At 46.9% G+C, this 17,639-nt stretch overlaps 1 protein-coding gene across 5 annotated transcripts in view; it reads right to left on the bottom strand.

The window, feature by feature from the left end:
- Cflar (CASP8 and FADD like apoptosis regulator) overlaps positions 1-15,899 on the bottom strand; it is a 62,676-nt gene extending 46,777 nt beyond the window's left edge. For 4 of the 5 annotated variants that reach the window (XR_015736859.1, XR_015736860.1, XM_087902409.1 and 1 more), the window contains exon 1: positions 15,758-15,899. The gene's annotated coding sequence lies outside the window, so the exon portion shown is untranslated. Of the gene's footprint in view, positions 1-13,067; positions 13,161-15,757 lie in introns of all 5 variants that reach the window. The other variant, XM_087902410.1, reaches the window with a different exon arrangement.
- Positions 15,900-17,639: the final 1,740 nt, after the last annotated feature.

The following is a 17,639-nucleotide window of genomic DNA, read 5'->3' as shown; positions in this document are numbered from 1 at the left end:
AAGCTTGCAAGCCAACCCCGGGAGGACAACGCTGTAACCTAACTGCTACTTTCTGTAACAAGAAGGCCGAGAAAGCTCTCTTTCTCCTCCGTTCACGAGAAGTGTAATATTCTTATTGGATGCTATCCTAGGCTTAACCTCTAAAACGTTTATGTGTCCAACAAGAAATAAGTAAGGGAAAAATAAAATACGAGACCGTTACACCTTAGAGCAAGGAAAGTCCAAGCTGTCCAGACGTGCTTGAAAAAGGTCTGAGCGAACCTAATAGAACGTAACTGTTCGGTCCTGTTTGCCAAGGCAGTTGCCTAGCTTGGCGTGGCTCGCCGCAAATGAAACGCCGCCGCCAGAGTTAACACACAGAGCAGTATCTGCCTGGGTCATCTCTAACTATCAGGCTCACGGTGCCTTCTGCCGGTCACGGACGCTCATGAGTCTCTGTGCTGATGGAGGCGGGGGAGGGGGGGACACGACACGACACGGGGGGGGGGGGGGAGCACGGACCGGACAAGGGGAGGGGATGAGGGGTTGGGAGGGGAGGAGGGGAGGAGGGGAGGGGGCGAGGACGGGACAAGACAACTTGGTAGCCAAATCCCAGTTACTCAGGGGCAACGGCTGCTAGGAACCATCAGAAGGAGAACACAGATTCCCAGGCAGACTCAAGCCACTGAGACTCAGCAACCCTCCAAGCCTGGAAGCTGGGGGCAGCGTAGGCAGGTCTTGTGGCTGTTGGGATTGGGCAGTTAGTTGACAGAGAAACGCACAGAAAGAAGAGGTTGAACTATAGTCTAAATAATCACTATTTTATTGGGTTTTTCTGTTAAGCCCAGGCCAAGAAATTAGCATAAGAAAATTCCCCCAAGACTAGGGAAGTCAAGAAGGCCTTGAGCAGAAATGCAACACCCCCCCCCCCCCCCCCCCCGCAGAAGGTCCCCTTCCTAAATGAGAGGATTTCTTTCTTTCTTTTTCTGCAAACAGGACCTTGTCATGCATTGGCCTTATCCTCCAACAGCCATGTGGCACAGGCTAGCCTAAAACTCACTATAAAAGCTCAGGCTAGCCTTAAACTCATGGCAATTCTCCTGTCTCAGCCTCCAAAGTCCTGAGGTTATAGGGCTACACCATTATCTCCAGCTGGAGAAGTAATTCTCTCCTGCTGAAAGGAAATTCATGTATCAGTTAGCATGAGCAAAATTACAATCAAATGTAGCACAAATAGTAAAAAACCAGAGACTGATATTGGGGTTCAACCTGAAGATCAGAAAAGCAAAGCAGCCAACCACTAGAGAGACTTTTTATTTAATTTACTAGATTTTTTAAAAATACCAATCCAAGTTCCTACTCCCTCCCCTCCTTTCAATCCTTCCATACATCCTCCCACTCCACCCCCACCCAGTCCTCAGAGAGGGTAAGGCACATTGCTTTGTGAAGGTCCAAGGCCCTCCCTACTATATCTAGGCTGAGCAAGGTATCCATCCAAAGAGAATAGGATCTTTTATGGCTACCAAATCTCCAGACCAAAGGGTGAGTTCCTGTCTCCAGGAATCCTCAGACTCCAGCTTCACTGAGTTCCTATCTCTTCTCATTTATAGTTCTCTCTCCACCCAGCCTGTCTCCACCTCCCTAGTGCTGGGATTAAAGGCGTGGAATCACCTTTGTGTGAACTCTTTCTCTTTTAGACAGATTCAATCTCGTACAGCCCAGGCTGGCTGGCCTTGAAGCTGGCTTGCCTCCAGAGTCCTGGGATTAAAGGTGTATGCCACCACTCCCTGGCCCTTATCTTTGCCCTCTGATCTTCAGGCAAGCTTTATTTTGGTGTGAGAGGTTCTTCTGTCTATGTGTTGCTTTATTGGTTAATGAATGAAGAATTGAGCCTATGGCAAGGAAGAACAGAACTAGGCAGGGGAAAACTAAGCTGAATGCTAGGAGAAAGAAGGGTAGAGTCAAAGCCATGGAGCAGCCAGAAGGCAGATGCCAGTCGGAACTTTAGCTGGAGAACCACAGTCACGTGGCGATACACAGATTAACAGAAATGGGTTAAATTAAGATCTAAGAGTTAGCCCACAAGAAATTAGAGCTAATGGGCCAAGCAGTGATTTAATTAATACTTCTGTGTGATTATTTCGGGTCTAAGCTAGCTGGGCAGCCAGGAATCAACAAGTGGCCTCTCTCCTCCAACATTATTTATTAAAACACAAATAATATATCACTATATTTTCCACTTTTGTCTAAAAAATAAAAAGAAAGCTATAACTAATATAAGAAAAAACTATATGCAATAAGTGCAAGTATAAATAAAGGGCTCTTGTTCCTCTTGCAGAAGCCTGGGGGTTTGGCTCCCAGAACTCACAAATGCAATTTACAGCCTTTCTTAACTCCAGTTCCCAAGGAATCTAGTGCCCTCTTCTGGCTTCCTTGGACACTGCACGCATGCAGTGCACATACACAACACCAGTACAAAACAAACACATAAAATAAAAATAAATAAACCCTTTAACAATGAAAACCACCACCACAATAGACAAGGCAGAATGCAAATCCTCGGGGCCTGAATCTGAAAGTCTACATGAGTGTGCTCAGGGGGGTTGCAGGAGATAAGGGGTTTTCTGCAGTTCTACAGGCCAGCCCCATAGCCTCGTGCACAGTGAATGTGCCCCCCAAAAGTCATTTGATGATATCTGCTTTGGGTCATCAGACCCCAGTAGCAGCTCTGGGATCTGGTGGACAGAAGGCTAGGATGCTGTTGAACATCCAACAATCTCCCTAAGATCAAGAATGATGCATCTCTCCCATACCACAGCACCGAGTCCAAGAAACCTCCCAAATTTTCAGTTTTCAAATGGACTGAGTCTTTCTGTGATGTACTAATGTCTTCTAATATAAATGCTCCATGCCAGAGACTGTCGCATGAGGTAGATTGCCCTCCTTTCTGAGGCTCTGTATCTGTGCTGTTGCACACATGTGATCCCAGTGCCAAGGACACAGAGGCGGGGGGGATGGCTGGGCTCACTGGTGAGAATTCCAGGGCAGCAGGGGATCATCCATATCTCAAATAAAACAAGGTGCTGGTTAATCTGAAAACAAAACAAAACTCTTGCTACAGTGTCCATAGAGGTGCAGAATGAAGCACAGAAATAACCTCCTCAAATGCACAACCGGTGCAAGAAATTAGGAGAAATTATAGCGGGTCCACACGAAAGCAGTTTAAAAACTATAGTACTAATCACCGGGTATTATCACATCACACAGATAACATATGGGAATGACCCACACAAAAGCTATGCAAGACCTTAATGGAACAAAACATGCATTATTAAAAACACATTACCGAAGACCCAGATAAGTGGAGAGCCATACTTTATTCATGAGTGGGAAGATTCAGTATAACAAAAATATTAGCTCCTGGGCCTGGCGAGATGGCTCAGAGGCTAAGAGCGCTGTCTGCCCTTCCAGAGGACCTGGGTTCTATTCCTGGCACCCACACAGTGGCTCACAATCCAGCTCCTTAAAAACAAGGATGCCTAAAGCCTTCCCGAAAGGACAGGGCAGACTTTGCTGGTTCAAATAGCAGAATGGGCTTTGGGGGTAACTGTAGGACTTTTTGTTTGTTTATTTGTTTTATTTCTTTTGAAACAAAAATCTCCTGTAGCCCAGAATGGTCTTGAAAATAGTATTTTGCAAAGGATGTCCTTGAACCTCCCCAGTGCTGGGATTACGAGGTCACGGCACTACACCAGAGATTTTGCTTTGTTTTTTGAGACGGTTCCTTCCTAGATCTCACTCTCTCTATAGACCAGGCTGGCCTTGCCTGCCTCTGCCTCCCAAGTGCTGGCATTAAAGGCGTGAACCACCACGCCCAGCACCAAGCCTGGTTTTAAGCAGGGCTGGGGACTGAGGTCAGAGCTTCAGGCATGCTGGTCATACTCTACAATGGAGCCACATTCTAGTTCAATACAAAGGCTCAAGTCATGGGCATCAGCAGCCAAGCCCACTTCTGGGGACTCCATCTAGTGCCCCACTCCCCTCTCAGACAGGACGGTCACTCTCCCCTCGCTCCTGAGAGCACACAGGGCTGGCTGCCCAAGCTTTGATTCCTCCCTGCTCTACAAATTCCCAACCGTGACTGATCAGCATCCTGTCGCTTAACCGTGACCCTGTTTCAAACCATACAGCTTCTATGGCAAGGCAGGAAAGGCGATTGGGTCTTTCCAAAATCCTAAAGGAATTCCCCTTTTCTTCCGGTGAAACGCCCCCAGCCTGTCTCCCCTTCTTTTCCACACCCACGTATTTTCCCATTTGGTACGCGCTGTCCCTAACCTTGGCAACTGGAACCAGTCTCAGTTTCATTTCTGGAGGAAGTCATGAGCTCATCGCAGTCGCAGTCGCTGCTTTAAACAGTGACGCGAGCTCAGAAAAGCAGAGGAGGTCCGAGAGAGCATCACTCCAGCCGCTGCACTGGGAACACGCTTAGGATTTCCAGCGGCTGAAAGAGGATCTAGCCCAAGCTTCTGGCAAAGGTCCCGGGCCTCCACGGGCCACCCCGTCTAGACTAGGGCAGAGGCAGTCTGGTGGTCACTCTGCCTAGTCGCGCCCGTCTCTGGGTCACAGCCAGCACGCGGTATTCAAGGAATGAATGACTAGATTACATCTGACAGTACCGGGAAATGATCTCACTTCCCTTTCTCTGAACTGGATCAGAAACCGAATTCCTTTTCTCTGAACTGGACCTGAAACCCAATTTCCCGGCCAGAGTCTTAAATTCCCTCACCTTCTGCCTCCTGGCGTCATCCCAATCTTGGGTAGGCAAGAGAGCCAGGCATGCCCAGCGCTTTCTCATTTTTGAACCAACATTTCCATATCACAGGTAATAGTCTGCCCTGGGCTACCTGGCGGGGGCTGGTCACCCTGTACCCCGTTTTCAGATCCCGAGTCTCTCCCTCTCAGATCTAGAGCAGCAGAAAGCTGAAAGAGAGGGGAGAGGCTTAACCAAAACTAAGGATTAAACCTAACATTTTGTAAGCTAATTAAAATATATATAAATATTAAATAATTAAAATATATAAACGATTTTTATAGCGTTTGATCAGATACTCGGCATAGGTGAATAATTCTTCTTAGAGGTCAGAAGTCAATGTACTTGTTATGAAATATAACACACACGCACATGCACACACTCACATGTGCACACACACGTGCACACACACACGCACATGCACACACACACACACACACCAAATAGACATTACAGCAGGAAGCTGAGGAAGGAGAACCACACAGCACAATTTCCTGTTGTTTACGGGATTCTGGTCAGCCTCTTTCCACACCCCCAGAGAAGACGCCAGTCTTCACAGTCCTCCCCAGCTCTCCCTCCACTTTCCTGGGGCAGTGCTCCTTAGCTCATCCAAGCCTCTTCCACCCTAAACAGTAACCATCACAAAGCTGCTGGGCCTGAGTTCCCTCCACCAGCGATCCCTTCCCCTTATCTCCTTTCACACAGAGCTAGGACCCTGGAGGGACTAGGCTGAACTCGGGCTCAGTTTCTTCAACTTTGACTCCACCTGGACCTCATCCCCAAAATGCTGCTTAGTGCTCCTCACACTGGACCCCCATCCCCACAATGTCGGTTAGTGCTCCTCACACTGGACCCTCATCCCCACAATGTCGCTTAGTGCTCCTCACACTGGACCCTCATCCCCACAATGTCGCTTAGTGCTCCTCACACTGGACCCTCATCCCCACAATGTCGGTTAGTGCTCCTCACACTGGCATCTAGAACAGAAGAAAGAAAAGCCAATGATGCTAAAGCAGTTTTTATTATGCAAAATTCTAATAATTTTCTTACCATAGACTTGGGTGTTTCTGTTGACTTTTTTAATGTTGCACTGAATATTATTCATCTTGGTTACTGAATTTTGAAGCCCCCTTCTCTCTTACAAATGGTGTTGGGAAGTGAATACCTACATTTGCCTTCCCCTACCCAGTCTTGACCGTACTCCCAGGCCTCTGAGACCTCATAGCTGTCCCATTCTAGGGCTTTTAGAGGTTCTCTGCATACTCAGTTACCTTCTCCTGAATGTGGACCCAAAGGAAAGGAACTTAGCACCTCATAAGGATGAGTACTAGGGATGGGGAGATGGCTCAGGGGTTGGGAGCACTCGCTGCTCTTCCAGAGGACCTGGGCTCAGTTCCTAGCACCTACATGGAGGATCACAACCATCTATAACTCCAGTTCAACCCTCTTCTGGCCTCTTGGGGCACAAGGCAAGCCTGTGGTACACAGAGACACCTGCAGGCAAAACCTCATACACATACATTTTTACACAAATATTAGAAGACATCGGCACCCCATTGTACTGCAACCATATTGTGAACAAGACATAAAATCAGCTTGGGTGTCAAAGGATGAGAAGATAAACTGTTATATCTCATAACATACAAAGGTGTGTGTATATACCGATGAATACAACTTACATATGCGTGTGTATATATACACCGATGAATATATAATATGTGTGTGTGTTTACCATTGGATATAACATATGTGTGTGTGCTTGTATGCCACTGAAAATTATTCAGCCTCAAAAAAAAAAGTGCCAATTCTGCCACTTGCCACAAGGGACTCAGAGGATAGAATGTGACGTAAAATAAGAAAAACATTGGAAAAAGTCTGCATGGCCTCGCAGCATCTAATTTTTTAAAAAAAAATCACTCATATGGAGGTGGAGAATAAACATGGCCTCACTTATATGCAGCATCTAATTTTTTTAAAAAAAAAATCACACATATGGAGGTGAAGAATAAATAAACAGTGGTTACCAGGTCCAAGGGTGAGACAGGAAGCGGGGAGATATTAGGTCAAAGGACACAGTCACAAACAGGCAGGATGAGCAAGCGAAAGACTGAACTACAGTCTGAGAACTCTAACTAGTTCCTTGTTCTCAGGATCTTTTGCTCAAGGTGTCTTGTGCTGAAAACGTTTGCTGGAAGTGTATTATGTCTAGGATTTCTGCAACTGAGGAGATTTAGAATGACTCTTGCCACAGAGGGGCAGCCAGGTGAGGCAATGGGCCTGTCCGGCTGTTCCACTACACAAGTATTTTACTGTGTAACTGTCTCAAATATATGTGTTTTAAATATCCACCAGAACCCATAACTAAAAAGAAGTCCTCGTGCGTCTGCTCTGCTCCGCCAGATACTGTCAATTTCTCCTTAAAGTCTCTTTCCCTGGACACCCCTCTCCACTATTTCTATCCAAGCCTTCTCTGGGCATCCTACTCTTCCCAGAATCTTCTGTACCTGCTCCCTAAATTCTCCCTAAAGGACTCAGTCAACCCCTGACCCCTGACTTTAAGCTGCGGACATCCATATTTGGTCAGAATGAACTTGCAGAAGCTCTGGTTCGTGCTTGAGAGTCTCTTAATTTAAACCTTTCGGTGACAGCTCTTCTCCCACCTCAAGTCCCCATGTTCTCTGCACAAGGCTACTCCTGGTGTCTGCCCTCATCTTTAGCTGGGTCCATCACACAGGGCCTTAATTAAGCCTCGGCAAGTATCTTCCATGAGCCTCTACCTTAATTACACTTTTTCCATCTGTCTGCACAGCAAAACCCGTCTTAACTTGCAAGACCCAGATGAATTCCACCTACTATGCAAATCTTTCCTGGAAGAACCCACTCAGGTGTAGTCGGTAACTCCTTTGTATCATCCCCCATCACAGAGGTGGAGGATGGAACAAGCTCCCAGCCAATCGCTTAACACACCCCCGCTGGCATCTAGCATTAGCCGGAAAAGGTAACAATAAGATGTGGTAACTTTGGTCACGTGTCTCCAACTGATTCACAGAGCCTACCAAACATCTCGTGTCTATAATACAAATTGTTCCCATCAGCCATACAGCAACCAGTGGGACCGGTTAGCTTCCTGGGACATATTGAATCTGTTATTCGCCCTGCTTTCCACTCGAAGAAAGGCGGGGCCATAGCAACAACAGCAAAGCCACCTCCATGGAGGCACAGCGTGAAAACAGGATCGCGGTGACTTAGGCAGTCACAAGTGATGCCTATCTTGCCAGGGGCAGAGAGCAGCAGCAAACTCTGCACCCAAGAAGCTGGAGCCAAGTCTGCAGTCCTCACCCAGAGAGGAAGCCAGACACAGAGCAAGCAAGATGTGATTGCCTCGCCAAAAAAGATACCAAGCCATGTGGCTAACACAGACAAGAATTATGGCTAATATATGTTATAAGAGTTAATAAGAAGCCTGAACTAATAGGCCAACCAGTTGATAATTAATGTGGACCTCTCTGTGTTTCTTTGGGACTAAACAGATGTGGGACTTGGTGGGACAAAAAACCTCAGTCAACAAATGGCGCCCACGTGGGCAACTGCATCCACATAAAGCTTGAGAGGGCTTGGGAAGTAATTCTAGGCAAAAAAGAATAGAGTTAAGCACGGCTTATTGATAGCAGCATTTTCTCGGTGGGCTCTGTTTGCTAGAGGCAAGCGCTCTCATTTAAGAGAGGCTTCCTGACTCAGCTTTAGCTGCAAAACCTTGCAGCTCTTTTAAGAGGTCCTGCCACGAAACACTTAAATGGTATCGATGAAAAGATGACTGCATGCTTTCTGGTGGTGGCAGGGAACTTGAAACGCCATAGAGTTGTGGTAATAAACATGGCTCCGGCCGGTACCTCCACCATTAGGCTAGACTCTCAGAAAGCTAAGGAATGGACTGGATCCAGCCGTCAAAGCCACGGCTTTAATCCTAGCCATATTGCTGAGCAAATTAAAGACTCGTGTGGTCAGAAAAAGAGAGATATACAGTAAAGATAGATGCAAAGACAAAACCTCTAAATGGTTTACGGCATGTTTAAAAATATATGCAGCCTTGGGAGAGAAAAGAAAAAGGTTAGAGTCCTTAAAATAAAAAGAGGAAGGAGAATACGAAGCACAGGAGGTCGGAGGAGTCTGCAAGACTCTGGACGATGAATGCAACGCGGGCCTCTCATAGCGCTCTGCACGCTCACCCTGAACGTCACAGACCCATCTTTTCCCTCCATTTGTGCCCGGGACCCATAGGTGGTGGCAAGCAGAATAGCTGATATAGTAAACTTACCCTTCCTGCCCCGGCTGTGGGCATTTTAAATAGAAGGTATTCCTCAAATGTTACCTTCCACCCCTTCTCAAGTTAGTCAATGAGGGTGTGCAATACTCATCCTGGGGTTCCCAGTTGGCGGTGCTACAGCTATGCATTACAACATAATCTGCAGACCTTTCAGTAAAAGGGCCAACCCATCCTTGGGACATTTCAGTAAAAATGTACCCTCTGTACTGACTCTGGATAAACTGTCCTTTCGAAAACTCTTAAAATTTATGTACCAGAATCTTCATTTGTCCAATGTCAAACCCAGTTTTCTACATGTGGGATAGTTTCGGGATAGAGTCAAAGGTGCCTTTAAAAAATGTGTGTGTTTTGTTGGTTATTTGTTTGAGGAAGGTCTCTCTACATAGCCCTGGCTATCCTGGAACTCACTCTGTAGACGAGGGTACCCTCAAACTCAAAGAGATCTGCCTGCTTCTATCTCCCATGTGCTGGGATTAAAGGCATGTGCCACCATGCTCAGCAAAGGTGTATAAAATTTAAAGCATTTTTTTTTCCAAATAGGACAGCAGTTTGATATCCTCAGAACTGCTGCCATCTTGCAGGTGGTGGTGCCAATTAAAAGCACAATCACCCACAAACAGTTACAGTATCCCCTTGCTTTGTTGGGGAAAGTCAGAGGGCAAGGATTTGCTCCATTTATAAATTACAAAGTTTCAGTTTCCTTGGCAGAGAAAAAAAACAACAACGGGTCAAACTGCTCGGTTTAGGCAAAATTTCAAATTTTAATGATTTGGTAATACCCGAGTTCAGAAACCAAATCTCATTTTTAAGGAACACGAAGGAAAAAGAGGCGGCCGGGCCTTGTCTTTGGCTGCAGTTGTTGTTTTAGTAATCTAAGCCATCTGGTGTGCGTGCAGAGGAATCACACCGCAATCAGTCAGGAAGAACCACATTCTTTCTCAAGGCCTGGCAATAGGCACTTGCAAATCCAGTGCTTGTGAGGCTGAGGCAGAACAGCAAGTTCCAGGCCAACCTGGCCTGGGCCACACACTGACGCTGTCTTTAAAAAATAAAACAAACATACAAAGGTGAGCTAAGAAACAACCCTAAATGGCTGAGAGAAGAGTGCAATAATAGTTAGTAGATTTGAAGCTTGGCTTGAATTAAAATTTCAGCCAGGCAAACACATTTGATCTATTACACAGATTCTCTAGATTGACCCTTTAGCAGACAGATCAGTTTGAAAACTAAAGTCATACATATAACAAGGATATAAAGCTTCTAAAATTCCTTCCACTATAATTTTTTTTCTAATTATAAAAAATTTTCTTTGTGCCACGCGGTGGTGGCGCATGCCTTTAATCCCAGCACGCAGGAAGCAGAAAAGGGTGGGATCTCTGTGAGTCTGAGACCAGCCTGATCTACAAAGTGAGTTTCGGGACAGCCAGAGGTGTAACACAGAAAAACCCTATCTTAAAAGTCAGAGAGAGAGAGAGAGAGACAGAGAGAGAGAGAGAGAGAGAGAGAGAGAGAGACTGATATGAACAAAATAAAATAAAATAAAAATCGCCCATCTGCTTCATCTAGTCATCCTTGATACTCTTATTGGCCCTGATTTCTCATCTGTCTGGTTCTTTAAGATTCTCTGATGTTCTGAGAACAACCCAGGTTGAGGGAGACCTATTCTAGGCTGAATGATGGTCAGCTTGTTTGTAGAGAGCCTAGGCAGAGGGGAATACCATCACTTCACCAGGGTATAGCTTTGTGCTACATATATATAACTCCCTTGTTCCCACCACAGCATTTTAATAGGTTCCCCAGGACTTAGACATGGCTTTGGCTTTCTGTCGGATTAAAATAGCATTGCCTTGGAGTTAAAGCAGAATACAAGTTAGGCAGAAAACTTGGGTTGAGATTTCAGCAGTCAACCTAGTCAGGGTTCTGCACCTAACTTTTGACTACTTCGGGTTTTCCTTATCAGAAGGGGAGTTCAGACAGCAGAGGGAGACGTAAGTGTACTTTCATTCTGAATCCTGCAAGGAAGTTGTGACTGTTCAGGAGGCTTTGGTGGGCTTCCTAACACCTAGAGGTGTTTGAGCAAGAAGTCTGTCCTTTAAAACAAAGATCTGACTGATTTTAAAAGCCGCTTGTCAGTCAAGTATGGTGGTACACTCCTGTAATTAGAGAGGTGGAGGCAGGAGGGTATGGAGCTCAAGGGTGGTCCAGGCTCCAGGAGATTTGATTACAAACAAAAACTACTCTTGGAAGCTACAAGAAAAAGTATTTTTCTAAGACCACAGATGTATAAAGGCAAAAGAAGTTTAAAAGAAAAAAAAAAAGCAGGAGCAATTATTTCACAGGTAGATGAAGCTCTGGTTCCCACTTAGGAAACCAGGTCCTTAAAGGAAGTCATTTACCCCAAAACACACCAAGCCTTGGAAGAAGTAATTTAAATGGCAGGAATTTTCAATTACAACGGAGAACGGAGGTATTGGATACAGATTAAAAACACTGATGCACCTGGGGAAGTGATTCACACCAGTAGTCTTAGCAGAAGGGAAGCTGAGGCAGGAGGATTTGGAGAATTCCAGGCCAGCCTGTGCTGCCTGGTGACTCGCAGGCCATTCTAGGCTACAGAAGGTTCCTGTCTTTAACTACATTCTTCACCTGAGCACTCCCTGCAGAAGACACAATCTTGAGTACACGGTGAGTCTGCCACCAAGCTGGTAGAACTTCATTCTTCCAAGGGACACAACCAGAGCAAACCCAGAAAGAGGAAAATAACAAAACTGAGGTTTTCTTCTTTGTTTTCTGGCAGTAAACGGCCAAAGAAAAAGTGGCCACGAGTGCAGATCATCAAATCAGCGTAAATACAGAATAAGGTACCGGGAGCACCAGGGCATGATTTACCTGGAAAGAAAGGCTCCAAGCAATGACCCGAGCAGCGTGACACCAAAGAAGAAATGATTCCCCAAAGCTAAGAATTAAAGGGGGAGGGAGAGAATCAGGGCAAACGAAACAACTTGCAGAGATTCACATTCTCAAGCGACCACTGTGCAAAGATGGGAACAGGGAGGGGCGCCATGGTGGGAGAAGCAGAAAGGACGAGCCCACACAAACATCAATTCTGAAAGTCGCCGTGGAGAAAGACCATCATACAAAAATAAGCGGGGAAGTTGGGAGGGGGGCAAAATACACATTTTTTTTTTAATCAGTCAGACTGTCGTTGGGCACAGCAATGTGTAAAAGACTGAAACCAGCAGCCTTTGGCTGTCTAGGGAATGCACTCATGGGGCGGGGCGGGGACGGGGCGGGGGCGGTGCCAGGGGAGTAGCGTCTCTAGTTATTTTGCAAACCCTAAACACAGGAACTTGCCGGAAAGGTTTGGTATATTCAGATGCAAAGTAGGAAGTGAAATCGGCAAGACAGTGACCTCAGCTTGTTAAAGGTGGGGGGGGCACTCCTATAGGTAGGGTGTCAACTCTGGGGTCAACTAGGGCATTACAACAGATTTAAGAAAAACAGAAATGCTTTGACGATAGGAAGGCCCCTGGGCCAAGCCCCCATTGCCGTACAGTGTCCAGCAGGCTTCTTCCCAGGGCAGGCTGTCCTTGGCTTTGTCCAGGCAGCCTCTGCACTGAAGTTACAGAAAACAAAAAACCAAGAACCGTGTCCAGGACTTTGCTCCATCCAGGGCAGTTCAGTGGATTAACAAGCAGGTATTTGAGTCCAGTAACGAGTTTAATCTAATCAGTCTTTGGCCCCTCTCCAAGACAGAACCAAACTTGCATTTAAAAGGTGCCACAAGTCTGGAGGTGCTGTGGGTGGGTCCCCATAAGAACTCAGAAGAGACCAAGCATGGAAGACAGGAAACGAACCCTTTCCTGATAAACCGAGGGACAGTTCCCCCAAAGCCCCGAGTCCCTGGGGAAAGATCAGAATAGTAGGGAATGGGCAGGGTCTCGGTTTACTCACGCCGGGCGATCGCCGGCTCACCCCACTCAACAGTGGCTCAGAACGCCGCCTGTCCTCGCCGGAGACCTCCAGAAAACTGGACGGAACGAGATACTGGAAAGAACACAGACATCAGGACGCAGCCTCTCCAGCTGGAAAGTCGACCTGCACAGTTGGCCCCAGCTGCTAGCCAGGTGACGTGCGCCAGCAAGTCCAACAGGTCCACGACCGCTGGTGCCCGCCCAGCGAAAAACATCGCCCCCTTCCAACGACCAAAGACAAGGGCTCCGGGGAGATATGAACGGCGGCCCCCAGACCACAAAGACTGTGCCAAGCCATGCTGGAGCCCAAGACCCTCACAGTAAGACCCTGGAAAGTGCAAAAAAACAAAACAAACAAAAAAAAAAAACTACAAAACCAAACCCACTTCCGCCTCTGTGGGCGGAACCGACGAGTCAAGTTTCCAAAACCCACCCACTAACCTCCTCCCCCGTGGGGACGCCTACTGGTTTAAGTTTGCAAGTGCTGACGTGCTCAAACAAGCTCAAATGTCACCAAAAACAGAGTACACCGTAAAACCTGCAGAAAAAGAAGCTGAGTGTGGCTCACGCCCACCCCCCTTTTTCTTTTCTTTTTCTTTCCCTTTTCCTTTCTTTCTTTTCTTTCTTTTTTCTTTTTTTGGCGAGGTGTTGCTTAAGAGGGAAGATCACGAATTGCGAACCATCTTGAGCTACATAGTAAGTCCCAGTCCAAAATAAATAAATAAAATCCATTTTACCAGGTCATTCAACACAAAAGCTACAGGTAAAAGAATTGTTGATCAAAAAAGAAAGTTCCCGTAAGGAAAACATTCAGAATTCACTTAACAGTTAGACAGGACAAGGGTAAAGGTTCTTCCATGCTCAATTTTTGCTGCGGCCCTTTCAAGTTTAACTAGAATCTGATCTCTTTGATGGAGAATCCCACGGAAAATTGCCCAACTCTGTTCTAGGTCAAGGTGCCCTGGCTACGCCTCTGTTAAACAGCCTGCTGGTGCAAACCTCCCCTTCCAGCTAACTCACTTATCTTAGCGTCTGTCAAATTACTTGCTTACACAAAGCGCCAACCCCCCCCCCACCCCCACCCCACCACCAGCTGCCAAGTGAGAAGCTAAGACACGGTTTCTGCCTTCAAAAACCCCATGCTCCGGACATTGGGAACTATCCTGAGGTCCTGAATATCTAAAATGTAGTGCCAGCTGGCTGGAATGAAGACTTTTCAGCAGGCTATAGACTATGGCTGCCTGGGCTCCCAGCAACAGTGACCAACAGCCGTGGAAGCCTTAATCCTAGCAACGCAATCAGGAGGCAGATGCAGGTGGATAGATAGATACCTGTGAGTTCACAGACAGACAGGACTATATAGCCTTGCCTCAGAAAGCCAAAACACAAAAAAAGAAAGAAAGAAAGAAAAGAAAAAAAACAATAATTTGCTTACAAATTTGTGATACAATTGTTTGTGATATGGGAAAGCTGAACCTTTTGTTCAGAACCTTTTTAAACCATAGGTGGCGGTGTGACGGGGAGTCATGTTCTTTCTCATTTAAAACCATCCCCATTGGTCAAGGCTTGACTTATGCAACCTCCTACTGGCCCTACCCTTCTTACTGTAGAAACAAAGGTTAACTAATAAAACCTGGAGGGATTTATTAGAGTTTGGATTTACTTCCACTGAACACAGTGGCCTTTGTTCTATGGCGTTCCTTTGTTAATGTTCAAGCGAGTTTGCCCTCCCAAGCAAATCGAGACCTGGTTAAGAGAAAACATCTTGAAATAATCAGAGTTCTGCCTGAGTGAGAAAGGAGTTAGTAGGGTCAGGCTTACTTTAAGGGGTAGATGGATGGATGGATGGATGGATGGATGATAAATAGATAGATAGATAGATAGATAGATAGATGGATGGATGGATGGATGGATGGATGGATGGATGGATGGACGGACGGATAGACGGACTGACAGACAGATAGACAGAAGCACTGAATTCTCAATTCCCAGGGAAAGCGTTTCTTGTCAATAACGCTACTGTGCTTTGGGAAAAGGCAGAGATACTTCGCTGTGCTCTTGAAAGTAAAACTGAGAGCACTGGGTAAACTCCTGAGCACGCACACAAGGAAATGATCCCTTTCAAAAATGGGTAGTTAGGACAGTTCAACTCCAGGAAATGAGTAATTCTCAAGACGTTTACGCAAGGCTGTGGTGGCTCGACCCGCAAAGTTAATCTTCAACTTTCCGCCTGGAGATGCAGGTGTGATCCCCCTGGGGTTCAAGGGTGTTCCCTCCGGATGCTCAAGAGTCCTTCAGGGGCTACTTCCCCGCGGGTCCCATCGCCTGAACACATCAGGCCACCTCGGGCTGGGGACTGTCGCCTCTTGCGGCCGCCCTGCTGGGACCCGCACAGTGGGAAGGGGCGCAGGGCCGCGGAGGTGGGGAGCTGCGCTGGGCGCACCGTCCAGACCGGTGCCTGGCGGGCCGAGCCGGCGGGGGAACTCCAGTCCTCCCGGTTCCTCCCGTCGTCCCCGGTGCTCGCCGGAGTGCGACTCGCAGCAGCGGCCTCCAGGGTAGAGCCAGGAGGCTCACAGCTGGGATGGGGGGGAGGGGCCGCGGTGTCCCGGCCGCGCACTGCGCCGCAAGGAGCTAGTGTGGTGCGCGTGTTACACCGCGCAGGTCACGTACCCGTCTGCCTTAAGTGGCGGCTGGGGTGGCTCTGGTCCCAGGGACTTCACTCTGCGGGCGTCGGATCTGCGGATCTGCGCAGACAAGATGGAGACACACGGAAACCGAAAGCGAGCGAGCGGACGTGGCGGGTGCGGTTCCCCTGACCTCCAGCGCGGATTGGGCCTTGATCCGTCATCGCGCTTTGAGTACTGGGGACCCAATTTAGGTCCTCTGCCCCTTGCTTGACTTTATAAAGACAATAAAAAGGGCTTTGGATAGATTTGTATGTCACTTTTAATTTGTAGAAATGTTTCAAATACAGGGAAAGAAAACACAAAATAGCAAACATCTTTATTTCTGTCACTCAGAACTGAACGTGTGTGCCTCTCATCCGGTGGAATCGCCCCAGGGGGAGGGAGCTGGAAACCTACAAACCTTCTGCCCCCTTGCTGGGTTCTGTTTTCTACTTCCTATTCCTGCAGCTTCCCCTTGACTCCCAGGACTTTTTCTAAGAAGAAGCCATACTTTTTAACAGCTGGGATATTAACTATTGACTAATAAATTGAATAGTGACTGTAATCTCATGATTTGGGAGGCAGAGGCAGGAGGATCAGGCATTCAAAGCCAGTCAGGGCTATCTAGCAAGTTCAGGGCCAGCCTGGACTATATGAGATCCTGTCTAAAAAAACAAGGACAGTGGCTAATAAATCATCTTTCTTTAGATTTAAAGAACCCAGAATGTCTAATAATCTTCATATAACACCAGAATACCATATACACCAGATTCATATAACACCCTTTTTCTTTCTTTTCTTTTTAATTCTATCTATGAATTTAAAATTTTTTACATATAACGTATCTTGATTATATTCTCTCCGCTCACCAAACTCCTCCCTGATCCTTGGCACATCGCTACCCACCCAACTTCATATTCTTTCTCTCTCCCCCAAATGACCCCAAAGCCAAAAATAAAAACAAACAAAAGCCAATAAGACAAAAAATTACCAAAAGTAAAACACACGCACACACACTCACACATATGCATACATGCACACATGCTCACATACACACAGTCACACATGTGCATACACGCACACACACGAGGATTCTGTGTTGGTCAATCACTCCCACGCGTGCGGGGGCTGATCTGAAGTGTGAATAAACACAGTAGGTACCAATTAGACATAGCTTCGTGGCTGGGGGTGGGACTCTGTGTCCACTCCCCTTCTCAGTGCTGGGATTTTGTCTATGTCGAGTCTATGTAGGTCTGTCATGTGTCTGCTGTCAAAACCTTCATGAATTCGTATGTGTATGAGCCCTGCTGGGCCTTGAAGAATTTCCTTGGAATGATCCAGTACCTCTGTCTGTTCCCAGCTTTCTGCCTCCTCTTCTGCATCGATCCCTGAGCCTTGAGGGGAGGGGTATGATGAAGACACAGCAAAGTTCCTCACTGTCCACACGCTGTCCAGTCGTGGGTCTCCGTGTTAACTCCCATCTATTGCAAAAAGAGGCTAAGGAGGGTTGGATGAGGCACTGAGGTATGGGCACAGATAGCAATGCGTCATCAGGAGCCATTTAGTAGCACGGTAGTAGGAGATTTCCCCCTAGGGGTCATGACCGATCTGGTCTCAGGTCCTTGGCTACTTTAGCAGCATCCTGTGTGGGATCTACCGCATGGAGCAAGCCTGAAACCCAGTCAAGGAGAGGTCGGTTACCCCTATAACATTTATGCCGCTACTGCACTGGTTTACCTAGCGGCCAGGTCGGTGTTGTAGGTCATAGAGAATAAAGGCCAATATTATTTAGGACCTCGAGTTTTAGCAGGTTTGGTCCCAATCCTAAATCTTAAATCTTAATTGCTCCTCACTAAAAAGATTTTAAAAACACCAGCTTTCTTTTT

Source organism: Myodes glareolus, chromosome 27 (assembly GCF_982192425.1).
Source record: "Myodes glareolus chromosome 27, mMyoGla1.1, whole genome shotgun sequence".
Lineage (NCBI taxonomy): Eukaryota > Metazoa > Chordata > Mammalia > Rodentia > Cricetidae > Myodes > Myodes glareolus.
Note: the sequence above shows the minus strand (reverse complement) of the source record. Positions and strands in the feature narration are given on the sequence as shown.